The sequence below is a fragment of the Heliangelus exortis genome, chromosome 3 (assembly GCF_036169615.1).
Source record: "Heliangelus exortis chromosome 3, bHelExo1.hap1, whole genome shotgun sequence".
NCBI classification, from domain to species: domain Eukaryota; kingdom Metazoa; phylum Chordata; class Aves; order Apodiformes; family Trochilidae; genus Heliangelus; species Heliangelus exortis.
In genome coordinates, this window is record NC_092424.1 from 59,091,555 (window position 1) to 59,119,250 (window position 27,696).

Genomic DNA, 27,696 nt, shown 5'->3' on the forward strand with positions numbered 1-27,696 from the left:
AACAAAACAAAAAAAATCCCAAAACCCAAATATTAAGTGCATATATAAGTGATGTGTAGTCCACATTGCTGATGCTCACACAAGCTACCAACACTATTACGGTTCCAGGCACATCAGCAGTCACCATTTGTACCTGAAATGCCATCATGTCCTTGGAAGAGTTCACCATTCCACTGGCAAATCTTCTCTACTAAGAGCCAGCACCAAGTATGCAACAGAAAGCAATTGTGTAAAAAACAGGTACTCTCAGATTTTAGGTAAACAACTGTTTTGGCAACAGATCCTTTACCAGATTTCCTTTCCCCCACTTAAATATTTATTAGCTGTGATCAAACTATGTTACATTCCCTTTGGTAAACTAAAATCTGCTCATTCCTTGGAGTGACATGTTTTTTAGTTGTTTAATTATTCCTGTCATCTTATAACTGAAGCTCTCCCTATTTTTCCAGCTTCCTTTCTAAAGCTAGAAGAGGGAACCACTTTCCAGCTGTAGCTTCACCCATATTATCTACATGTTATGTAATCTCTCTTACTCTGCCTAGTACTCCTTAAAAACTATTACTACTCCTTTTTTTGGCTATGATACCACTTTCTAGGTCTCCTGTTGTTTTGGTTTTTTTTTTAAATAAACCATTGGCTTGTAATGAAGCACATACTACCCACTTGCTCACAATTTACTCAGCAAGCCAGACTATTCTTAGCAATCTGCTCTCTTCATTATGTATTCTTCCCTCAGTCTCTGTGGGGCACCACTACAGGCATGAGAGGCTACTGACAGAAATACAGAAAAGTTTGTGAGATCTCTTATTAGGTCAGCAATTGATCTAATCAAAAGATTAACTTCTTGCAGAACTATCACAGTAAGGGATCACTACTCTTTGCATCATAGGTAAAATAGCTTTTGATCTGATGACTGGCCCCAGGAAAATTGTCTAATAGTGTCCTCTTTAAAAATTCATTAGGAAGAATTCTGGAAATCTATGCCTGAGTTTGCTGTTTAATACATTTCATTTATAAAAAGTTGATTTTGTGTTTTTAAAGTTTAGTAATGAAAAAGTTCTGTCAACTCAAGACCCTTACAAAAGGGTTACATTACTAATCATGCATCTAGAAATCAAACTTGTTCTCACATCAAAAATAGTATCATTAGCTTGGCATGCTTGAGTGCTTCTAGACCTGTGATGTGGTATAACATGCATATTTCAGTGTTACACAAGAACATACAAAAAGCATTTGGAATGTAATAGCATATAAGTTAATACTTTGTGACAGTATGGACTAATAAAAAATAGTTGCCATAAATTAAGCACTTTGCCTACGGTGTCAGTAAAGCAGTGGCCACTTTTGAGACATAATTCCACTTCTTTCCACAGGAAATAGTGGTAAAAGAATAAAGCCAGTCATGAGCTCTGCAGCCATTGGCAATTATGTCCTTCAAGTGGATTCATGCCCTACCTTTGTTACCTCTGCCCTTTGTTAGCTCAGCTTTGGGACAGTGGTTCAGAGTCCTGGAAAAGTTCAATTGCCTGGTATCATCTCTGAATTCCTGCCTGCCTTTCAGGGTATCATAGCTGTCCCCTCCAAAGGTTCCAAAGCTTTCCTTATTCTTTTAACAAGTGTATGTATCTACAAATTATTCACAGTGACTGTAGTTGTAGTTAAAGCAAACAAAACACATCAATAAAACCTTTTGGTTAAGTATCAAGGGATAATTTTTGTAGACAATGTTTTCACCCTGAAAAATTCCCCCTATCCCACAGACTTGACCCTGCACTTCAGTCAACAGAGGTGGCAGATTAGGTAACAGAGACTGTGGCTGCACAGCTATTTCTGCAGCACCGGTGCCAGGCTCAGCAGTGCGGGTGCTGCCACTCATCCTGACCTTTGCCTCCCTGCCAGCACAGGCATTTGTGAACCACAGCAAGGGACAGATCCAGCTCAAAGGAGCACCCAGGTGAAGAGGAAGAGGAGGAGGAGAAAGGTGCTTAAGAATCACTGCCACAAAACATGAAACCATAGCTTCATGCTCTTCCATCTCTGCTATGCAGAACAAATTGAAACAGGAATTGCAGACACGGCACAACAGGGAGTCACACACAGATTATTGCCATTACTGCTTGTATGAACCAAAACACTCAGGACACTATGAGGGGAAAAAAAAAAAAAAAAAAAAAAGGCAAAGTGACACACATGTTCCTAACCTTCCCAATCAAAATGCTGCAGCCTCAGTCCTTATCTGACAACATCATCCAAGCTGGAGTTCCAATCCTAGACTTCTTTTGATGTAGATCTAGGTAAGACCCCCAGAAGATGGGTAGTTTCACTACTATTTTAACAGTTTTAGCCAATATCTAGGTGACAGATGCTCCCTGTTTTTACCCACTAGCCTCCCAGGTGAAGATAAAAAAAAGGGAATAAGGGAGAGACACAATAAGGTTGGAAGAAAAGCTAGTATAGGTTTAATGAAGTAGTGGTAAAGATGGTGAACTACAAATATATATAAATACGTAACTGTGGAACCTGCACTCCTCAGTTGTTAATTACTTCCCAAGCAGGAAAGTCCCACCCGGCACTCAGCAGCAGATGGGGGAGCGCAGGGTCCCAGGCAGAGTCTGCAACAGCCCCAGAGCAACCGAGCCGGTCCTGCTTGGAACAGCGGGAGAAGGAGCCGTCCCGACGAGCGATGCTCTCCCGCGGGGAGCAAACGAGGTGCAGCAACAAAGAGAACCCAGTCCAGGCAGAGGAGGGGTCCCTGAGGAGCCATTTTATACTGAGCGCCAGGGCCAGGAGCGCTGTGATTGGTCCCTGTGGGTCACCTGACCCGCCCTCCCCTCCCCACCGGCACCGCCTCTCCCCCACCGGCACCGGCACCGCCGCGGCCCCGAACCGGCTGGGGGGGGGCGAGGTCCAGAAGGTCTTGGGTGGGTATGATCGAAGGCAGTTTTAAAGCCTGGTCCTCTCAAAGCAGGACAACCATGATGGAGGAACCCCTTCTGCCAAGTTTGTCTTGAGCCAAAAATGTGAATACTCAGCTAACCGCTGGAGAAATTAGATTATAGTTTAATTGGAAAACAAGTAGAATGATAGCTAAATAGCTACCAGCGGTGAGGAGGAAACACATCAGCTGCCCATTGTAGCTGACAGACCCTACTCCTCTTCTTGCAGGTGACTCCCATCCCTACTGCTGCACAGCAAGCTCAGCACATGGATGCAGCTTGAAAACAAAAATTGCTTCTCTGAAGCAGAATTAATTTAATCAAATATATACAAACATTACACCAGCTCCTTCTATCGCATCGGGTTAGAATAAACATACATATAAGTGGATGAATGGAAAGCTACTCTGCTCTTTCCCCTCAGAAAACCTATCACAGATCCAAACCGTGCCTTGGGGTAACCTGAAAATTTTATTTTGGAGACCCTTTTCCAGAATATACTCTTTGTAAATAATCCATACTATTCAGCCCTATCAGTTTCCAGCTTCCTAGTTCTCTGCGTTAAGAAGACCTGAGCAGCAACGTGAGTGTGAGCTGCATTGCTAGAACTTGGCAGAGAAAATGTGAGTAAGGTGCTTGAGCTGTGCCTGGTTTTCTGAAACCATGTCCATGATGGAGAGCTGGAAGAAAGACCTCACATATAGCGTGGTGTCAGGATATATAAAACAGAGTGTAGAGAGGCTGGTTTAGCTGGTCTCACTTGGGAGAAGGTGAACTTCGTTTTCTGTGATTCTTTAGGAATATCCTACAGTATATAAAAAAGGGACATCCAGGTGGGATTTTAACATAGAAAATAGACCTCACACCTTTCACTGAATAGGCTTGGCATAGACGAAATTAATGAGTAAATGCGACCCGAATGTTCACTTCTCTAAGCAACACAGTTGCCTGGAGGAAATTTATAATCATAGCAAATTAACAATGTTTCTAACAACATTATTTCAGGAAAAATATTATTAGAAAAGGCATTTACATGGTCATTAATGAAGTGCTGTAAAAAAGAAAAAAAAATAAAAAAATATTCTAATACAGGAGTATGAAAATATCTTAAAATGGAAGAAAACATGAATATAAAAATTGGACATTCATATTTAACCCTCCTTTTTATTTTTTTTTTTCTAAGTACTCTGTGCATGAGATCTCACACATACAAAGTACTTCATGATGCATTCCCCCCCCCCAAAAACACCCCCAAACCAACAAAACAGACTGCACTAAGAATAGAGGACTAGATACTCATCTGGCATAATGTGAGACCACTCCAGTAATTTCAACATTCCTACTCCAATTTGCAACAGCTCAAGACCTGGCAAAAAATCACCAAGCTAAGTTTTCAATGACCTCATGTACTAGCATTGATTTCAATAGTAATATACACATAGTAATAGAGAAGAATTATTGGAAAAGTTGCAAACTCAGCTCTGTATTTCTTTTGCTTTTGTGGTCTAAGTCATACCCTCCATGGTATTCTAATGTAGGTTTATGTGGTTTAATTATATATGTGTCAAGAGCAAAATACCTGCTGCATCTACCCAATTAAAAAAAAAAAAAAAAAAAAGGCAGCAGTCATTTTTTTATACTGCTGACAATGTCAGCTTGTACTGGATAATGTCACAACAGTAACAAATTTTAATGTTGCCAAAAAATCTATTAGTATTGACTTATGTATGTAAGTTAAAAGTTATCACCTCTATGAAACTTAGTCTTCTAAATGTTAATATTTGGCAGGCTGCTTTGGGAGGTCTTTTTGCAATCTGCTGCTCCAAATTAGTAAAACTGTGTAGTCCAGCCACAAAAGGAGGCAATCCTGGAGTCAAGACATAGTATTCACTCAGCCCAGACAGACTCAGTTCTTCAGAGACAGCACTTAAATTACATAAAATTAAACAACCCTACACATAGACCTGCAACATTACTCGCGATACTGTGCTTCTCTGGACAGTTGCTTCATGAAAAATTTGGATTATTTTATTTTATTTTAATTTTTAATTCTAGTGAAGGAATTCAGACTCCCAAAGAATTTAGATCAGAAAATCTTTAAAATCTTAGTTTTCAAATCCTTGGTAACTGCAGTCTAAATCAGAGTTTAATGTCTAGTAATTGAGTCAAATAGCTTAAGAACAAGTATATCCTAGTCTCACTAGTATATGGACTTCCAAAATATATGAAGAAGACAATCACTCCTCATTATACTCTTCCCTTACCATGAAGAACTTTTAAACAAATTGAAAATAAAATGGTTCAACTTTAGTATTCCTCAGACAGCCATTAGCATTTGACATTGTGCTCAAAAGTCTGACAAGTAGCCTATATACAATCCTGTGAGTGAGACTGCCCAGTAATGCATTTTGGTATAGGATAATCAATCATCAAAGTAATTTTACTGTTTAACATTTAAGCAAAAGGCAGGGCAGCTATTTGACACATTTCTCAGGCTTAGAGACAAAAAGAAGACAGTGCCGTAAAATACTTTTCACCAGGGTCCCATATTACAGACATCCCAAAAGGAATCCTTCTGGCAGTATTACAACCTACAATGTCGACTAAAAATTTAAGTTTTACAGCCTTTTCCAATAAATTTTATTCTTTACTTGACAGATAAGCACTCTTCACATCTGAGCTTTTGCATTGCAAAGTGCATCCAAGTTCCTTTAAGCACTTCTGATTTAATGACAGATTTAATAACATTGCAACACAGAAATGTGGACTTGGCCAAAACCATTATTTCTGTGTAGGAAAAACTAAAATGTCACCTAGTACATACAAGTAAAGCAGAAAGTTTTAACATACATTGTAAAGCCTGGGGCTTCAATAGGCAAAACATCTACTGACTTTAAAAGACTATAAAGATAATTTATTTTTAACAACGATTTTTATTTCATTTTGAAAAGAGTAGCAGTTTATGCCTTCAGTAGAGCCATGCCCTGAAATCTCAGGGGTGATTAAAGGGCCATGCCAAAGCTGAAAGGTTTCAAATATCAAACTATACTATTATGTCAGAGCCAGTAAGATCAATTAGCGCTTTTCAATGACAGAAAAGGTTAAGTTGGACACATATTTACACAATATTTAAATCCAAGAAAAAGAAACCCAGCACTTGTTAATACCACATATTAAGAGTTAACTTACAAACCTCTCAATTGATTATTAAATTTCAAAACTCTTCTTCCGCTTGCACAACATAAATACTGCTTTCCTGATGTAAAAGGGCAAGAAGATTATAGATATGCTAGGCAGCAGAAATAATATTGGATTCTCAAGAACAAAGCAATTTGTTTGAGTGTTTCTCCTACCAGCTTTGGGGATAAACTTGACAGATATCTGTTAGTCAGATGCCCCTGTGTTTGCATTCTTCTTGCAAACACTTACAATACTGAAAAATGAATTATAATGAGAAAATAAACCTATTCCCATGTTCAACTAGGAGACACTGAAAACTACCATATGACAAAAAATATCAATCTGTGAATTAACTCATCTTAAGTATGGAAAAAAAAGCAAGTATATATTGTCTGCAATTAAAAGCTATACAGAAACATCCATGCCAGGAAGAACAGAAGTTACATTTCAGCTCTTAGTATCAGAAGAATACTCACTGGAAGTACAGGTATGACTGAAGTTATTTTGATACCTGTTAATATAAGTGCTGCTGCAGTAAACATAGTTTGAACAAAATCTCATGTTATGATATCAAATAAAATCAGTAAAAAAAAAATCAGAATGGAAGTACAGGAGATGAAGAAAACCTAAGGAAAAAGAACATTGTTGAAATCAGTGATTTAGATTATAATTGTATTATTTTGAATGAAAGCAAAGCAAGTTTACATTTGTTCAACGATATATTTCAAAATGTCTCTTTTTTTCAAAGTTCACTTCTCTATTTATTTCTTCAAGGAGTGATTTGAAATATTTACTACCAGACAGTACCTAATTTTAGGTTTTAAGTGCTTTAACAGCTCTATGAAATATGATCAGCAGCTGCAATATAGAAGTATGCTGAATAAAATCTCCTTATAAAAAGAGAGACCAGTTTTACCCTGAGTTCATAAAACCCTTACTTTCAAGAAAGAAAAAGATAACACAGAAAAAATTTTATGCTTGTGTCCTTGAGCATTTGACAGAAATTCCAGGAATTTCTTTCTTCTTTCTGAATTAATTTTCATATTTAATAGAATTCAAAGGGTTTAAATTTTAATGGTGGAAGTTTACACTGAACATCATGCGATACCACCAGGTCATCAGGGAAACATCCAGGTACCTTTTGCACACCAAATTTCAGTGCTTAACATTGATTAATCCTAGGACTGAACGGTAAAAGTTGCATAAAGTTAAAAGAGCAGCTCTCATAGCTTGCATCAGAGGCTAAAAATATGCAACAGGATACTATCTATAGCTGTATTTCTAGTTGCCTTGTTTGAAACATTTTAACTGGGAACTGCAACTCACTGGTAACCCACCCGTTTTCTACTCATTAGTTTGTCTATCCCACTGGTGTTTGGTGTTACCCATTCAGAAGAATAAATTTCTATTGCAAAGTGTTGTGAAGCCTTCAATAAATACAAATCCAGCAAGAGTAACTTTCATCTACATTTATTAGCATTACAACCATATACATATAACAATTTATGACTGCATATGAATTACCTGAACATAGATACATAAAAGATTAGTCAACATACTCCTATTTAATTTTTCTTAAATTTGATTGAAGAACACTTGGTAACAGAAATACCAGAATTTTTGAAAGAAAGCCAGAAGAGCTGTTTTGGACATAGCCCAGCTAATGTTAGATGTCAAACATAAAGGAAGAATCACAGGCAAAAGAGAGAAATGTAAGTCTGTATTTCCACTTTACTCACAGTATGATACATATTGTAGTTATGCAAACATTTGTTGTTGGGGCAGCATTTCCAGAAACGCTAAGAGAAAAAGTCACACCCACAGTAATTTTACAAAACCGCTCTTCTGAATGTTGAGAAAATGAAACAATGATAGAGCCTGAGCTTTGATGCAAAGTACACTCTTCAGTTAACAAATAAACACTGAGGTCAGACAAAAAAAAAACCAAAACAAAAAAACCACAAAAAAACCCCCCCAAAAACAAAAAACAAAAAAACTGACCAAACAAAAAACAAAACAAAACAAAAAAACATACAGAAAAAACGCCTTCCTTGTATATCGCACTCTGAATCTTAGCCGTTGATTATCTTAGATCCACTTTCTGGTCGCAGCAAGAGAAACACTCAAAACAAATCTCAGAAAAGTGAAAACACTGGTTTCTTACTGTTCTGGCATGACTTCATGCTTAAAAGCGAACCGGCCAAGACGCTCCCTTGTCTGGTACAGCTTGCCTCCCGGAATTTGTGTAAATACAAGCTATTTCGCATCGCCGCTCGTCAAAGAAACCTGCACCTCTGGGTGCTCAGCTTTAAATCCTGCCTGCGTGATAACGGGAAGGCAGCAGCGTACCTACTTGGCTCTCCACAGCAGTTTCATAAACGTAAATGAAACTTAATGAAACTTTAGATGCCAATTACCGGCTGGCAGCGGCGCTGCCGTGGGATGGATGCGGCTCTCGCCCCTCGATGGAAAGCGCCGCGGGGCTGCTCCCCGGCGGGCGGCTACCGGGAGGGTACCGGGGGGGTATCACGGCGTGGAGGAGCCCCCGCGCCTCATGGAGAAGCGGCCGCTGGATCGGTGAGAAAGAAACCCAGCCGGGGGTTTTCTGCGGGTATCTGATTTTGGAAGTGTAGTGACAGGCGGAGAGGGAAATTAATGGCCAACAGCCCACTCGGTTTGAACACACAGAATCCTGTTACCTCCTCACGGATCAAGTACACACACACACACACACACACACACAGACATAGGCTTCCCCACGTGGAAACGCTTTCAAACCAAAACACATGAACCCGCATCGCCAGCGGAAAGGGAGGCGAAATCCCCGACCCGGGTCTTTGCTGTGCCTCTGTCTCCCGCAGCAGCGGGGACCCGCACCGATGGCGGGGGCGAGGTGGGACAACCCGAAAACGCACCATTTTGTCCTGAAACCACAAGGGAAAAAAAAAAAAAAAAAAAAAAAAAAAAGCCAGGGCGGGGGAGGGGAAGGGCACGAGGTATCCCTCAGGGAGAGGAAACGGCGAGGAACACAAACAACGAGCAGCTCTGTCCCCGCTGCCCTCAGACACCGGGAAAAGCGGCTGCAGCAGCCCCAGAGGTGGCTGTCGGCCGGCGGCATCCGGCCCCATTAGCCGCCTCCCCCCCAGGGCTGCACCCCCGCAGCGCTCCGCCCGCGGGAAGGAGGGCAGGGGAGACCCCCAGGCGGTGGGGACAGAGAAGGGCTCGGGAAGAGCGGCGGGGACCGACAGGGACCCGGAGCGGGCAGTGGGACCCACAGCCCGCCCCTGCCTCCTATGCCTGCGTTCCCGGCCGAGCTGCCTCAGCCCCGCGCTCTCAAACTCTGTCTGGCCTTGCTGGCAGAAATTAATGTTTGGGGAAGGGGCTCGCTACCACCCCTGAATGTTTTCGTGCCTCCCTGGCCGGAGGGGTCCTCGTGGCCAGGAAACTGGTTTCTTTCCAGCCTCCAGTCGAGCCCCTGCCTGCACCAGCCTTGGCCCTTACAGGCGCGGGTGGGCGGCAGGGCAGCCGGCAGAGCCCTCCCGCCCGGCTTTCCTCCCGCCTCGCCCAGGCGGGTCGGTATCCCCCCGGCTGTTAGCGGGGTGCAGCCTGGGCCCCACATTTCCGCCGCTACGAGGGTGGGCGGGAGGCGCAGGCGGGGAATAATGCGATAGCAGCCGGCACCGGGCTTACCCCAGCGGACAGGGTAACTGGCAGTAGACGACGAGTGTCACCTCGAGAGAGGCAGAAAATCCGGCTGGACTGGCAAAAAGTCACCCCGTCCGTACCAGAGACCAGTATAGGTTTTTTTTGGGAACTAAACTCGCGTGGGGTCGGGGGCCGAAAGCCCTTCTCTGTCCCGCAATGGACAGCTGCGCATCATGTTTTACAGCAACTTTTTTTTTTTTTTTTTTTCCTTGGTCATCGGACCAACACGAAAAGAATGCCAAATATACACTGAAAACAAGCACAGGCACACACCCATCTCCACGGACACATGCACATGCGAACCGGTTTCCTACATCCACCGCTGAGCATGAGGGGTGGGAGGAGGAATTGGGTACGAGGAAGTCAAAGAGACACTCACCTTCTCGCTGCCGGGATATGCCGCTACCTTTATTTTAGGGCTGCTCCTTGTTTATTTATTCTCGTCCCCTCTCCGAGCCGAGGTTCTCCTTTTGCACTGTTCCTCTGGTAAAAACAGGACATCCCCTCTACAAGTTCCCCCCCTTTCTCCACACACAAATAAAGCGCAACTCGGAGCGGGAGACTCGGGGCGGGGGGGTGGATGGAGGAGGAGGTTGGTACGGGAGAAGCCAAACACTCCTCGCACTTCAGCTAGTGCAAACAGTTGCCTCTCACTCACAGGCACGTAGAAAGTTTCCCTGGCAAGGGACAGGACTTTGCTAATAAAAGGTAACCCCCTCCTTCCCTCCCACAAAGGTCGTCCCGGGAGCGTTGAGGCAAGGGGCGAGGAGCGCAGGAGCCAGCGCGGCCCCGGGGCGCCGCTTTGCACTTGTGCCGGGAGGAGCCGCCGGGGCTGCGCCCTGCGCCGGCCACTGCTCGGCGCGGGAGCCCCGCCGCCCCGCTGCCTGCCCCGGGCCACCTCGCTGCCCTCCCCGCTGCCCTCCCCGCCGCCTGCCCCGCCGTCTGTTCTGGGCCGCCCCGCTGCCCGCCCCGAGCTGTCCCGCCGTTCCGCTGCCCGCCCCGGGCCTCCCTGCTTAGCACGACTGCGCTGCCCGCCCTGACCCCCCGGCCGGCTCCCCCGTCACCCCCCGGCCGACACGCACCTCCGAAGCGTCCCAGCCGCCCCTCCACTGCCTCGCAGCCCGAAGCCTGGGCCCTTTGCTTTCACTACTCCCTAGCAGCTACAACCAGTAGTGATGGAAGCAAAGGAGGCATGGATGGGTAGCAAGTCAACCCGTGGTTGACTAATATTAATCCACTCGAGTCCAGGTACCAAAGTCTGCACTTCGCTTTTTACTTTTGTTTCAGCTACAATTAACCAACACAGTAAAGTAATCCCGATTTTTTGGGAAGGTTGGGAGTACACGAATAATCAAGCATGATCAGTCACTACACAACATGTCCTGTTGCTGGAACTTTTTATGGGATGTATTTGCTTCCTTCCTCTGAAGTTGGTTATTGTGGATGGAGACAAAGTTCTTTAATGCTCTGAAACTGAGAACTCTCTTCTGCTGGAAATCCACTGGCTGTGTTTGGATCTCTTTGCTACCTATTGTGGGGAAGCAGAAGAAAATCCCTAATGGCCTAATCACATTTCATACTCTTATCCTTCACCTTGTGTTGTCTCCTGAGTATTCTCTGAGCCTGGAAGTGGCTCTTGCTCAAGCAGCTGCATCACCCTCCTTCTATCAAGTAACTTCACTCTCTGAAGGGTGTAGAGTCAAAAATTCAAGAGGAAGTAAAAGTTAGCCACTATAGCAAGAGAGAGATGTGAGAGCTAAGTCTTGGTTTTCAGAAGTACCAGGTGAAGCTTTTGAGAAGCTTTTGAGATCAGCCAGTCACATGAAATGAGGGGGGAAAAGTACAGATTTGTGGATTCCTTTCAATGCCTTCTATTTGCTCACTTTGCATCCAGTAATACTGTTAAAAACGTAACTTTACTAAGGTTGCCTGCCTTTGTATTTCATAATTTGAGTTCACTAGATTGTGCTAACATGGTTATCTTTCTTTTAAATATTTCAGACTTACGATGACTAAATATTCATGAAAATAAGTGTTTAAAACTCCTGTGTTTGCAGTCTTGGGAGAACTGCCAATCAGAAAGAGAACAGACTTGGAAAAGTCCTCTGACCTACACAAATACAGCTAGGAAAACATTTGAACCAAAAAAAAGCCCCAATTGCCAGTCTTCAGATTGACATAGTATAAGACAAGGCAGAAATATGAAGTGAATTTTGAAACTTTGAGTTTACAGAGTAACTGGCTGGAGTGAGGGGAATTCAGATTTGCAGGAAATAATTGTGATTGACACCCCTTCCACAAAGTAACGAGTTGTAACTAACGCCAGCACCCATCTTGCTAACAGGCTCCTTCTGTAGGGAAACAGACGAACAGTTCCCTTCTTTCCCGTGGAGTTTTGTGAACAGCAGTGCTCTAACTTGAGGTACTGGAACAGGAGAATGAAGGTTTTCTGAAGTCTGGTTTCCTTTCACTTTACTTCAACGAAGCACATTCGTGTTATGTGGAGCAGCCCCCCAAGTAACGTGGGTTGTTTTAATAGACATATCACTTTAAAGCAAGCTTTTAACCATCTGTTGCACCCTCTCTTAAAATGTAAGATTCAGCCGACTTGAAAAGATTATGTATGATCTTTGTTGGATGTAACATATTTCAGATGGAGGAGCAATGGGAGAATCTCACTGCTCTTACGTAGTACAGACCCAAGACAGGTTGACATTAGAGGGCCTGACCTTGGCATTACCGAACCACATTTCTAATTTGCTGTTGAGGTCATTGAGAGTGGGCAGGGTCATGCATCCCAATGAACATTTAGTCTGGTGTACCAAAAGAAGGTCTACAGAAATTGGTCACATAATCAAACACTGATTTTCCATACTTTCACAGGTAGAAATTAACCGATGATTTTGGTTAAATTGGGATGATGAACATTCCTGTGAGCTCAGTGGTGTTTTTTTCAGAAGCCAGCAAATCGAAAATCTAGTACAATACACTGAATCATATAAATCATATAAATACACTGAATCATATAAATGGCTCTGTGTGATCATATAGAGATCTGCATGGAGAAGGTCACACTAGAAATAGTCCCAGTGAAGTCAAAGGAAGGGCTGTAGGATCCACTTTTACACAAGAATAGAAGAATAATACCTTATCCATTTAAAGCAACGGGGGAATGTAAGTGGGCAGGATGTGATTATCTAGATTGGTATTTGTCCAGGCACTCCTACACTTGCAAAAAACTACCATAGGGTGTTTAATGACCACAAGTGCTTCATATCCTTGGTTTTACCTCTTATATAAAGACAGTCATTGTGATAATATACTTTATGCTGGTTCAATACTGAGTCAGCAGAAGAATGTTGCTGAATTTCAGCTCATACAGTAACTTGGAATTTCCCTGGAGGTCTTCTATGCAAGTATTATAACCCCAACCCTACTTACCTTATGAAATCCAAAGAGATTACAGCCATAAGTAGTATGGTTCCAGATAATCGTGTTTGCATATGTTACTACAAACAATATGGGCTTTAGGACCTTTATAAATAACTTTGAAATACAACCAATATATTTTTACATTGAATCTCAGTGACAAAAAGGTTTTGTTGTTTTTGTTTAAGCAAAGGGATTATACTTTATTTTGAAAAACTCTAACAACAGACAGCCACTATTTTGGCTGTATATCATTTTGATGATTTGTTGAATTGTCTACTATATGCCACATCCAGTTTAGGTACCTGTTGTGAATTTTTGTTTACAGAGGTAGGCCTTTGAAATATGGTTTCTTATTTTCAGGTTCAAGTACGAAACCCAAAAGTGTGTTAATTAGGCAAGGTTTGTTGATCTGTATGCTTAGGGTTATTATCAACGTGTCAGGGCTTTATAGTCCCAAAAAGAAAGAATGAATGGGGGTTCTTTTGTTGTGGTTATCAGATTTCAGGTTTAAAAAGAAGGTGACCCACCCTTTTCAGTAATTTGCCATGCAGGGTTCAGCTGCAGGTTCAAAAGCAGGTTACAACTGGCGAGTCATTGTGAACCTGAAGGTGCACAACTGTGCCTTTAAGGACGTTATATAACCAATTTTTTTTTTTTTTTTTGTTCCAGTTTTCAAGTATGGCATAATTTCAGTGTTATTTAGATTTCAACTTTTTCTATTATTTTTTCTAATCCCAGCAAATCTGACATCAATCATAAGGTTCTGTGGCTCCAAATAGCCGAGCTTTTCTAATATTTTATTTTGAGTGGCTCTGTTCAGTACTTCATCACACAGACATGTGCTGAGGGCAGTGCCAAACACGGTGCCAGGGGTGTTCTCAATTATCTTCAGCGCTCACCAGGAGAGGGCTCTCTTCTGCATGCCGCACACAGACCAAAGTCCCAGTGAAGTGAGTGTAAGTTTTGTCTTTCAAGTTTGCTTGGAATAAAGGTGGCAAATTGAAAAGAAATGCCTGCATTTTTCAGCTGGCTGTGCCGGCAGAATGAAGTGCTCTTGACAATATTAACTTGCATCCTGCAATTTTATCAGCATCTTTCCTTCCTGAAAGTGCTACTGGCAAGACACCATTACTTCATGGAAGTTTCATGGAGTTTCATTTAAGTAAGACATGGAGCGTACACTGGGAAAATGCTGGGACATACTTTTTTTTTTTTTTTTTTTTTTTTTTTTTCTTTTTTTTTTCTTTTTTTAAATGTGTTCCCTGTCACTGTGGGATACAAAAACTGCATCTGCACTGGTCAGGGCTAGCACACAGACCTCATGGCTTGCTTCTTGGCATGGTTTTGCTCACAGCAGTTAAGTGTTCTCCTAAAAAAATGCCCTGGTGCAGTTCCGAAAGGGGTGTGAGCTGAGGAGCATTAGTGGTGCTTTGTCTGCTCCACTGATCATATTCTGGAGGCTCAGAGAATTGTAGTGAGAGTTTTAGCCTTACAGAAACACTGCTCTGGCAGATAGCCTCAGGGTAGAGGAGCAATCCCCAGACCATTTCCTAGTGCATGTGTAGCTTAAAAGTCTCTCTTAGACTTGTTCCAGAGACAACATTGTGTCAGGTTGTTGGGGAGGTGGGAGATGTCAGGGCTGGCGTTACCTCACCTCCAGAGCCTCTGGCACTTGGGGAGAGCTGAGGGTGTGCTCCACATACATCCGTGTTTATTCTGGCTGTAGAACCTTGTTTCAGATTTCATTTCATCACAAATAAAATAAAGAGCAATCCTTGGATGGTTTATAAAAATATGAACATTTTAATCTGTTTCATTAAGCACTAGTTCTGCTGCTTAGTGTAATTCTCTTGTATTTGCTTTTTAATCAGTTTCACATGAAATGGTTTCCTCACTTTCTGATTCCTTCTAGGAATATCAGCCATCTTCTAAGGCTTCTCTCTGTTTATCTATATCCACTTATGACATTCTTCTACAGCATAACTTGGGGATCTCCATTCTGTTTCTATAAATCTATTTAAAGCACCCTTAACTTCTGTGAGACGTAAACCGCAACATTTTTAAAGTAGTTTTTGGTAACATATATAGGTAGCATTAACCAAAGACATGATATAATCATTTTACTGTTACTGATCAGAAGTGGTCTATGTCAGAGTGTACTCACGTTTTTTAGCCAACTATCAGGCATGTTGAGGCTTCCAGTGGAACCAAGGGCAAAACATACATGGATGTCATTGTTTGCAGGATGGGGCTTGTTATGCAATAAACTCAAATACAGATCCATGCCAACAATTTTTACTACACTGAAACATCATATTGCATTTTAATATAATAATTAAGATAACAAAATATATTCAGCAAAGAATAATTGGCCGTGAGCTTTTTCACATCTTTTATAGAAGTAAAAATGTCATTGCCAAATGATGTTACAAATGACATTTTGTGTTGCCATTGCACTTAAAATAACTTTATTTCTTCCAGAAGCATGACTTAAGTTGATTCTCCTAAGTTGTATGTGACAATTTCACCCATTTATTTGTGGGTAGTGTGCAACAGAGGAAGAACACACAGAAAAAAACATAAAATGAAAAACAGAGATTCAAAAAACTTATGTTAACAAATGTTTTCAGAAAACCTGTTTTATTTCAAAGTACAGGCTCCTTTGTCCTGTTAAAACATTCTACTGAAAAAAAGGCTTTCTGAACTTGTAAATTACAGCTCTGAAAGTATGTATGTATCTAAGCTGCTAGTTAAGTTGCAGCACTGTAAGCATGGTAATGGGCAGGAAGCTGGACATAGCATTTAGAGACCATTATCCTGTGTTTTCAGAAAGAATTGCAATGCTGTCTTATGTTGCCATATTCCTGATCAGACTCTCCGGGTGTTTGTTTCTGTGAGGCCCTCATTCTGAGTATCAGTTATTGATTAGAAATAAACCATTCAGCTTACTTTCAGGACATTTGACAAGCAGTTGTAGAGGTCTGTTTTGTACATGGTGCTAAGTTAAACTTGAGGGCAAACTCCTTATTAAATCATTCTTTATGCACTGAATTCTTAAGAAACCAAGCAGGAGGCAAGGTTGTTCCATTCTGGCTGTGAAGTAATAAATGTACTCTGAAAGAATCATTAATGTTTATGGCTTGTGCATACTCCCAATAGGTCCAGGCTGTTTATGTAAAATATTATTAGTTATTAATGTATTTATTATATTTAAGTTTGGTTACTTATTAACATTTACTCATAATGTATACATTCTGCTTGGAGGTCTTACCACACTTTGTAAACACAGAGGCAGGCACAGTCTTTGCCACAGGGATCTTGCCAGCTAGCCCCATGTAAAACACACAGAAGAAAATAATAATAGAATTTCCTCTGGCATAATTGTCCACTGGTTGAAGCCAATGGAAAAAAACTACAGCAGTTTTACTACTAATTAGAACATACCTTGGTGTGTGTCTGTTGCTTTCGAGTGGACATTTTTTTACTGTAATTACACAGGATCACATGTATGATGGAACAAACTTTCAGGAGAGAAGTGGCTCACTGTTTGATGCACTTCCTGAAATCTGAATTATAAGGAAGATAAGAAGGTTCTAGGATGAAACTGTTAAAGCCTTGCTTCAGCTAACTGAAAAATGTTGATATTCCAAGAGCTGTCAGTGTTGCCTGGGCAGCAGTCAGCTGATTTTCCCAAATCAGACAAATGGAGATTTTATGTCTTCTCGGTTCCATTTCTGGGGGAGAAATGCTCTTCATAATGATGGCTGTGTGTGACTGAGTATTAATGCAATGGTTCATGCAAATCTTTCTTTCTGTTAGTTTGTAGTTGGGCAGCAGCAGTTCTGGGACAGGAAGAGAACGTTTTTGACAATGGTTTCCAAAGTAGTCTTGAGTAGGTTAAACAGGAGGCAGAGAGGGTCATCTGGATAAATGTGCTCTCCTGAATCTCTGTCCATTCTCACTCCTTTCCCCTTATATATTATATTTTCCTAACAAATATTTTACTACTTTTTTTTTTTTTTTTTTTAAGTGCTAAACCCAAACAATGTAGGTTTGCCACTATTCCTTTGTTCTTCTGAGACCTACAGGTGGTTACTTCAGCTCTGGTTTCAGAGCATCTTTGCTATTACAGTGGAAAAGAGAAGGTGCAAGGAAGGGACACAAGGGATGTGGGTCACAGATGAGAAAAAAGCAGTTAATGGAACTCTCTGCTCCTTGTCCTGTAGTACTACTTCTCTTTAAAAGACATACAGAGGTCTCTTCCTCTTCACCTTCTGCATAATTTGACCACACTTGAGATTGGCTGTGAATGTGAGTACCAAACCAGTAACTGAATGGCATGTATTGATGTGTAAATGAAAGTAAAGATTGAACTTCACATAAAAAAAAAAAATATATATATATATATATATACACACATATCCTAAGAGGTGGCAGCCTGTGTTTCATTTTCCTTGTCCCTATCCTGTTCCTTTTCCTATCCTGTTCTGGGAAAGTTTTCTCCACTTCTGACTTAATAAAAGTATGTACACAATCAGAACTTATATATATATATTTATTTATTTATTATTATTATTCACACTTTTGAAGCACAGAGAGGGACCAGATTAGATGGCTTAAAATCTGAGGAGAGTTTTGCTCTGGAAACAATTATTTTTCTTGAGGACTATTGATGAGGTGATTACCTAAGAATTCAGTGGTAGGAAATTGAAGAGGAGGCAATTTCTGAGTTTTTGAAAGATCATCAATAACAAGTGAAAACAAGTCAGGTTTCTCTGAGGATTGTTTATACAAGAGTGGCTGTTGATAAATGTACTTCAGATTGGGTATTAAAGGTACATAGAGAGCAAAGTGTAATAACAGTTTTACTGCTCAGAGCTTGTGAAGATTGCAAAATTTATAGGCAATTTACTCAACCTTTGCAAACAAATAGTAGAATTGTTATAGTAATCCTCATCCTGGTATCCTGGTAACAGTGCTTTTTTTTTTATTTTTTTTTTTTTTTTTTAATCCCTTTTCCTTAGGTTATATTTTTGCAGACAGGTAACAGCTTTGAAAAGAACTTCACTCAATTACAGATGGAGTTCGATATTACCATTTTTTTTTGGGGGGGAGAGGAATTAATAAATAAATAGTTCTATATCTCCAGTAACATAAATCACAGTTATGATGCTCAGCTATCTGATATCATAGAATCATAGAATCATCATAGAATCATAGAATCCTAGGGGTTGGAAGGGACCTCGAAAGATCATCTAGTCCAACCCCCCCTGCCAGAGCAGGGCCCCCTAGAGTACATCGCCTAGGAACGTGTCCAGGCGGGTTTTGAATGTCTCCAGTGAAGGAGACTCCACAACCCCCCTGGGCAGCCTGTTCCAGGGCTCTGTCACCCTTACAGTAAAAAAATTCTTTCTGATATTCAACTTGAACCTCCTATGCTCCAACTTACACCCATTACCCCTTGTCCTATCACTGGTCACCATAGAGAAAAGCCTAACTCCATCTCCCTGACACTCACCCCTTACATATTTGAAAACATTGATGAGGTCACCCCTCAGTCTCCTTTTCTCCAAACTAAAGAGACCCAGCTCCCTCAGCCTTTCCTCATAAGGGAGATGCTCCACTCCCTTAATCATCTTAGTAGCTCTGCGCTGGACTCTTTCAAGCACTTCTCTGTCCTTCTTGAACTGAGGGGCCCAGAACTGGACACAATACTCCAGGTGCGGCCTCACCAATGCAGAATAGAGGGGGAGGAGAACCTCTCTTGACCTACTAACCACACCCTTTCTAATGCACCCCAGGATGCCATTGGCCTTCTTGGCCACAAGGGCACATTGCTGGCTCATGGTCATCCTCTTGTCTACCAGGACCCCCAGGTCTCTTTCACCTTCACTGCTCTCCAACAGGTCAGCCCCCAACCTATACTGGGACATCGTGTTGTTCTTCCCCAAATGCAAAACTCTACACTTCCCCTTGTTGAATTTCATCTTGTTCCTCCCTGCCCAACTCTCCAGCCTGTCTAAATCTCTCTGAATGGCAGCACAGCCTTCTGGTGTGTCAGCCACTCCTCCCAGCTTAGTGTCATCAGCAAACTTGCTGAGGGTACATTCTATACCCTCATCCAAGTCGTTGATGAATATATTGAACAACACCGGTCCCAGTACCGACCCCTGAGGGACTCCACTAGTCACGCCCCTCCAACCAGATTCTGCCCCATTGACTACAACTCTCTGACTCCTTCCTTTCAACCAGTTCCTGATCCACCTCACTACCTGATCACCAAACCCATACTTGATCAACTTATCTACAAGGATGCTGTGAGAGACGGTGTCAAATGCTTTACTGAAATCAAGATAAACCACATCTACCGCTCTTCCATCATCTATCCACCTAGTAATTTCCTCGTAGAAGGCTATGAGGTTAGTCAAACATGATTTACCCTTGATAAAACCATGCTGACTGCTCTTGATGACCCCCATGTCCTTGATATGCCTGGAGATAGTGACAAGAACAAGTTGTTCCATCACCTTTCCAGGGATGGAGGTGAGGCTGACCGGTCTATAGTTACCCGGGTCCTCCTTCTTGCCCTTCTTGTAGACTGGAGTGACATTTGCTGTCCTCCAGTCCTCAGGCACCTCTCCTGTTACCCATGACTTATTGAAGATGATGGAGAGTGGCCTAGCAATGACCTATATCATGGTTTTGCTCTAACAGCATGGTAGTTGAAGCTTGATTTTTACCATAGCTGTCAGCAAGAGGAGATGCTATGTTAGTTGTGTAAATATGCAGCTAGTTGTGCCAAGTCAGAGGTAATTGACTGATAAGAATGGATTCAGTGTTCTTTCTGTGTGATCTGGCAGAGGTATTTTCCCACATTTCTTCCAGGTACCTTAATTTCTGAAGATTAATTGTAATGGCATTGTATCATAGTCACAAAAAAGAAATATTATTATATCAGATTTTTGGCACCTATTTGAAAGTTTTAAAAAATTGTTTTGTCGTGGTGAAAAAGCTTCAGAAGGAAAAGATTTACAGAGGGCAAGTGAAGTAGCTTGCTTAGGTACCCAGGAACATTCTTTGTCTCCCTGTTTGGTATCATGCATAGTGTTGTAAATGAGCAATAACAATAAACAGGATTGGAAGGAAGAGGTAGTGCTGGAGTAATTGATGATTTCTTAAAAACTAGAAAGGTATGAGTTGTAGGAAATATACGTTTTGTTTCAGTAATTATTCACAAGCACAAAAATCTGGAAAAGAAAAACTATATTGCCCTAGCATGCAGCCTAGTGACAGCCAGGAAGGATAAGTGCAGCTAATTTCCCATAGAGGAGGGAGATTTCCTCCATTTTAAAAAAAAAAAAAAAAAAAAAAAAAAAAAAAAAAAAAAAGGCATGAAAAAGAGGTTTATCAGCCTGTATAAGTGGGAACATAGGTTGTTTTTGTAACCCTAATGTCATTGATATTTGATGAATATTAGAGTACAGAAAAAAAAGAAACTCAGTAATATTAATTTTTTTGAGTACTGGGCAATTAAATTTCTTACAGATTTTAATGATGGCGAAGCAATTCTAAAGAATAGGCTTAAGTAATATCATCAGTAGGAGGGAGGTTTTGTGCTGAATTCTTCTGAGGCTCTGCAGTAGTTGCAGCCAGTACTATTATCTGCAGGAAATGCCCATGGAAGCAGGAATTACACTCTTGTAACAGGTGAGTATAGCAACTTTTTTAATGCTGAGATAAGAAGATGTTGACATTGACTTTAGTTTATCCCCTATGTGATCATGTTCTCTTTGAAGTGACTTAATATGTACCATATTTATATGGTAAATACCACATCTGTAGTTTGTACACAAATTCTTGAGAGATTTATTGTTCATGTTATAGTCACTTTTCTAAATTAAATAGATATATTCATAGTAAAATTAGAATTTTAAGGCAGTTCAGTAAGATCAACAGGTAGCTTAATAATACTTCACATTAAGTAGAATTTCATAGATTAGGACACCATTCTCTATGCTTTATTTTAGTGTCTTATGAGGTGCCAGTTCATTTTCTGTTCTGATTCTCTGGAATATGTTGTGGTTTTTTTTTAATTCTGACCTCTTCCACTCACACTAAAAAATAATTATATTAATACTGTCGTAATGTAGAAGTTAGATTTTATTAAAACAATACTTTGCAGTCTTTGGCAATTTCTCTGGCATTTTGCCATACATCGGCGATGAAAAGTTTGCACTTTGTAACATGCATAAAGATTTCTAACACTATTTTGCAGAAGACAAGAAAATAACGCATGAGTGATTCTTTTCAGGGAACTGTACAAAGTCTGAGTTTGACAGATCTTGCAGAAGAACATAATTTTGGTTATGCAGGTACATGCCTGTGTATTTTGAGGCTGTAAACATCACCCTCTGGCTACAGAAGAAGTAGGTGGTGAATGCTGTCAGCGAGACTTCTTCCATTGCTGTAAGAATCCTAAGGTTGCATTTTTCCTAGTGCTTGGGCAAGCTGTAAATATTAAATATAGGAAAAAACACACATGCCAAAAGTCAAGAAAAGAGGAAGAACAAAACTACAGATATGCAAAAGAAAACAATATTTCAAACATCTACAGGTGGAGTGGTTGTTTCATTCTATAGGTAGACTATAGTTGCTCTAATTTTATTGTAAGAGGAGGTTAAGTCTGCAGTATCGGAAGTTTTTAAAAAAACTTCTGTCAACTGTAGTAGTGGCTTAATGACTTCATGGTAGTTATCATCTGACAATGTAATTCTAGAAACCAGAAATCGACTGCTACCCTCAGGTCCCATTTCACCATGCCCTGTAGTAGCTGAGGCTGGGGAAGCTGTGGGAAGGATACACTGCTGTCACTCAGAGGTGGTCTTTCTGGCTAATTAAAGAGGAGCACTGACAAGCTCTAAAAAGAATCTTGTCAACCCCCATCCATTAGAATAATGTGACACATTACATGAGTCCTGAGGAAAGCTTTTTAAAGAAAGAAAAAGCAAAGTTGGGCAAGTAAAGTCCCCACAGGCATAATGAGATGATTCTGCAGAGGTGGTTAAGTGATGCTAAACATGATGCTGTCTTTCCTTCACTTCCATATCAAAACTTTTGATGTATCACAGAGGTTTATACAGCTCAAATTAGTACTGCTGGGGGAAAACAATAGAGACTTCCATATTTATTCTCTCTCTGGGAAAAAAATGCCTATCAGTCCAGGGTGGGGCTCTGTTATATAGGGTGTTAATCAGAAGCAGAATCAGAATGGGGACCAGTGGCAGAGTTCATAAAATGAGAAACTGTCCATATTTAGGAGAGGCTCATAAAACTTGGGGCACTTGGCTCCATTCATCTTGTATTTCTGTTTGAATGATGGAAGGGAGGAAAGAGGGCAGAGGATTAAACAAAATACTGAGAGTAAAAATATGAGTGCCCTGCATTAATTTATATCTGGGGATTTTTTTGATTGCTTGATTTTCAAAGCACTGCCATTTTTTTCAAGAAGCTCAAATTGTCAAGGTTTGACTGGGATTGTCAATCCTTAGGATTTGCTGGTATAATCAAACAAGCATAAAAGACTGAAGGAGCTGATGAGAATTTGTTTCTCAGCCCAACTGACTATGTACCTATTTGCTTTGATTGATTGGAAAATTGGCTTGGGCATAATTTAAACTCACACTTCCAGAATTGCAAAACCAAAACCAAAACCAAGCTTTACCACCTTGCTAGAAATCTTGTCTAAGTTGCTGCTTCTACTGAAAATCCTGGCTGGAGACTTTAGTTACATTGTCCCTGTCTACTCATTATTGCAGGTACTCTATACCTGCAATGTATAGATGTCAATTCCGGTTAAAATCTAGATTCTTAAAATCTAGACTGCACCAAGAAAGGCTATATCTGGATCTTATATGTACAATATATAATATTTTCATACATCTTCTAATCTTCTTATAGACCTGAGCTTTCTACTGTCAAATGTGCTTTAAATTGTCTTTTTAATAATAGTTTTTAAAGCAAGAAATACATAATTTTGATGTGGAAAAAGCTCTTGAAAGCACAAAGTCCTGATTGTTGGTTTAATCTAGTTTTTCATGTTAGTGATTACTCCTATATAATTTTAAGAACACCAAAGGTCCAGGGTGTTTTTCAGCCCCTATGTAACGCTTCATTTTTGATTTTATGAAATATAGCAAGGATTACTTACTGCAACGGTTGTTCAGCCTTTTGTTTTCTTTCTCTTTACATCTCCACCACACTTCTTTTCACTTTTCCCTTCAAGACAAATAGCTGCTCTATTTCCATCCATGCACTGAAAATTCTAACTGGAAAAGATTATTATAAATTCTTGTGCTTCTTTTTTCTTTGTTTTAAAGTCAGAGAATTAAAACAACAAAATTAGTAAAGCCACCGTTTACATTTGCTCACTGAAATTTCACTTTTATGTAAAAAGTGTATGCCATCTTTAAACAACTGAGAATTTGAAAGTGTTGATACTGTAAGTAGCTATAAATATATGCAAGTTTGCATCCAGCAAAGAGCTCTGGAAGCCTACAGAGCATAAGTCTCCTGTTCAACTCGCTGGTATTTGGTTTATATCTATGAACTCACTATTAACTCCATGCTTTGCCATAATTTCTCAGAGAGAAAAAGATAAAACCAGAACCAAAGGGCTTGTTCTACAATGCAAAATTATGAAGACAGGTAATTTTAAATACTCCTATGCACTCCAAGACCTCATACCATGGGTCTTGGAGTGTTTTGATATTAAACTACACTTCTGCAACATAGAAAAAGAGACCTTTTATTAGCTTGAGCATGAGTATCAATAAAAACTACATGTAGTTGAAGTCACAGTTGTGCTAAGAACTTTTCCTAGATATCGTTCTTCACCCATTAAGTAATTTGGTAAAATATTGCATAAACAGTGCCCTCTCAGTGTTCAGCTTTCCTTAAATTAGTTCACATTCATCACATATGACAATTGTTCTTGCATTGGCTCCCAGTGCTATATTTTTGCCCCAGCAGACAACTTCCCTGAACCTTCAGGAGGTTCAGCAAGATCAGGAGGTTTGTAAAAGTCTGGTCCCTTTTCTGGAGTGAGAGACAGAGCTACTGCCCTGATAGTCGTACTGAGATGGCCAGTCACCTTTTGCCAGCTATTTAGAGAAAAGGGTACTCAGGATGTATCAAGTGGAATGTGGATTAGATGATGGGCAGATGCTGATCAGTAGGACAGCCTAATCTACCAAACCCAGACCAAACAGTTCAATAGCTTTAGCTCTTTCTCTGTGAGCAGTCTTCTAGATTTCAGTGGATCTCCTTTAGACTGTCTTACAGAGGCACAGCAGAATTTGGCACAGGAGAAAATTTCTTTTAAACCTTCACTTTGTTGACGAATTCTTTTCTTCTTGCAGAATGTTAACACCACGGGACTGCATCTTTATTAAGAGAAGTTTCATGCCATGGTAGAACTGTGGAAACACACTACAAAGGTACAGCCTTCACACTGCAAAGGTTCACCACTGAGGGATTGCTCTTCTCTCTTGCTAGTGAGCAAGTCTAAAACTGCCATGAGCTGTGAAGGGAGATGGATTCCACATTAGAAAATAACACTGAAACCATGAAGACATTTGCTAGAGACAACATTAGGCAATTTCATTCCTATGTTCTTACAGAGGGACAATAGGATGTGTCAGCACAGGAGGGGAATCTTAGATATGTTCCAGGGAACACTTATTTCTTAAATTTCCCTAATGCTAGTGAAACCTGAGTTTATGGAAGAAAACAATACCTTAAATAGTAATTTTTTTTGCCCCACTACATATGATCTGTAATACTTAGAAACTAAATAACAAAAGCCGGAACCACTTACTGGCAATCATCTGAGAAAAGGAAGTAATTTAACATAGCAGCTCAGAAAAAAAATAAATGAAAACCCACAACACATTTAGAAATACGGGATACAAAGTCATGGACCACGTAAAAATCAAAGGCAGAAAGCCCATGGTCTTCTGTGTGATCAGAATTTCACTTAACAGGAGCTTAGAGTAAGCAAAACTAAATTGCTTAAGTGCTAGCTTGGCTAAGACATCATTAGTGAACACTTGTGAAAGTTCCATGCCATTGATAAATCAGCATATGTTTAATGCAAATTCAAAATGTATTGTAGTTAAGATAAATGTAGATCCTTCCGTGAATTATATGAATTGTGAAGTCAAAGTCAAATGTCACTACAGCCAGACCTGGAGCAAAATATTTGCATGAATGTTTTCTGCAGTCCATGGTTTCTTTGGGACAGAAACAGATTATGGTCATGCAAAGCTCAGCATCAATTCTGTGTTTTCCCCAGAAGTGCAGGACTACAGTATATATGTGGCATTTTCATGTTGCTTAACTGAGGAGTTTCATCCTGTTATCTGAGTGTTGTTTGTGGGATCTAAAGCAGGAGAAAATTCAAAGTTCATTATTGTGTGCTATATTAAGTACAATTCCACGCCAGGTGAGGTGGAGGAGAACCACTTACAAACATGACACCCAGGTAACATGGCACCTCAATACCATCATTTTAAATGAGATTTCCACTTCGAGAAACATCTTCTCAAAAAAGACCTCCACTTTACCTTGCATGGAAGTGTATTTAAAATAGTCCATCATAATGACTGGTTTTGTAAAAAGGATAAGTGGTAAAAGGGACCGTGAGCAATCTAAAATCTTCCCCAAGGTAACTGAGTTTTGCCATTGCCATTCAAGGAAGAAGTCTTTAACACAGGGCTAGAAACAATACAAGAGTATAAAAAGCTGTAGCTATAAAACTACAGTGGACAGTAGTAGTGGACAACCAAACTATTGTAACATGCAAATATCTTATATCTTAGTATTCGTTAGCACTCAAGCTACTAAATCAAAGCAGGCACTTGTTAGGTCGCACAGAAAACCATTATCTATAGCATAAAAGCATAGTGTAAGTGTGCACTGTACTAGCCCATTAATTTATTAATCGCAATAGAGAGTGAAAATCAGAAAAAAGGAAGTTTTAAAAATAAAATCACCATGCAGTACTTACCGTCTATTAGAGAGACACACATGGTGAACATTCCACTGTATTTCAATACCAGTTTTCCATCTCAAAACCAACCACACTAATAAGAAACCCCATTAAAATATTTTCCCACCACACAACCCTCCAGCCGGAGACTGTTTCAGACAATGGTTTCACTTTTTTAGTAATGATATTCTTAGCAGTCCCATTGTTCTAAACTGGTCCCACAGATATCTAATTTTTAGTAGGATAATGCACATTATTATAACATATCAGAATTTTTAACCAGAAAATTTCTCTCTGACTTTACAGACTTAAGGGCACCATGTCACCATATGTGGTTTGTTGCATTTTTCTGACTACTGTATTCTAGAACTAAACAAACTTTGTCACACCAGCTTTATCTGTGACAGATTTGCACTGCCTGGGGGTGTTTATGGACAAGGAATAAGCAGCCTGTTTTAACTCATCAGAAAGTGAGCTTAATGAATAGGCTTAAGGCCTCATCTGCTTACTAGCATTTTATTGTTTGTTAAACTGACTTGTGGTCATCTTTACTGAAGCCATGCCATTCTCACCACTGTGCTTAGCTAATAGCCTATCAATATTTCCATTAGAAACTATTTTTGAGAAGTCAGTGACTCGGTTAGTTGGTGAAAATTTACAGCAGCAGTGCTCACCTAGAATACTAGTTCGCAGATGCAGTTTGAATATTTTTAGTATATTTTTAATACGAATACGTGTAACGTGAACGCTAGGGAGGAATGTTAATAACCTTATTTCAGTCAGACAGGCACTGCACAAGTTTCAGCTCCCTGCTGCTTGGCTGGTACACCTCAGGCTTCACAGGCAACACCTCAAATTATTTCAGTTGCGAGGCTCTTTTAAACCGCGAGGTGCATTAAACCAAAAACCAGGGATCTACTGTCTGTTTGAAACTGGGCCCAGGTATGCTCACAAGGTTCATGGACATCATGACGGGCCAATTCAGACAGTGCTGCCAAATTTGCCGCCGTAGGGGACTTCCTGGTGTTTATTAGTCATATTCCAGTGTCATGCGATGTGCAATATGAGCTGCTCCTTGCTGACTGCAAACTCCAAAGTGGCATCATGAGCTCTCTGGGAACACAGACATCATTTGTTTTATTAAGGACCTGGCTGGGACCCATCATATGTTCTCCCCACTTCTTAGAAGAATAATCTATGTGCTCTTTTCTTCCTTTTTTTCTTTAAAAATTAAGTACTGTAATCATGTCTGAATACTTCCCTCCTACCATCGAAAACTGAGACTGTCAGGTAACTTCAACTATTACAGGATCTGAAATCACGGAATCATAGAATGGTTTGGGTTGGAAGGGACCTTAAATATCATCTAGTTCCAAACCCCTGCCATGGTCAGGA

At 40.5% G+C, this 27,696-nt stretch overlaps 1 protein-coding gene and 1 long non-coding RNA gene across 17 annotated transcripts in view; one reads left to right on the plus strand and one right to left on the minus strand.

Moving 5' to 3' along the window:
• Positions 1-10,740, minus strand: part of EYA4 (EYA transcriptional coactivator and phosphatase 4) — a 149,371-nt gene extending 138,631 nt beyond the window's left edge. For 4 of the 16 annotated variants that reach the window (XM_071740878.1, XM_071740884.1, XM_071740881.1 and 1 more), the window contains exon 1: positions 10,201-10,736. The gene's annotated coding sequence lies outside the window, so the exon portion shown is untranslated. Of the gene's footprint in view, positions 1-8,280; positions 9,041-10,200 lie in introns of all 16 variants that reach the window. The other 12 variants (XM_071740874.1, XM_071740882.1, XM_071740877.1 and 9 more) reach the window with 9 other exon arrangements.
• Positions 10,488-27,696, plus strand: part of LOC139794787 (uncharacterized) — a 43,721-nt gene continuing 26,512 nt past the window's right edge. Inside the window, exons 1-2 of the long non-coding RNA XR_011725266.1 lie at positions 10,488-10,529; positions 17,480-17,558. This is a non-coding gene — a long non-coding RNA (uncharacterized lncRNA). The remainder of the gene's footprint in view (positions 10,530-17,479; positions 17,559-27,696) is intronic.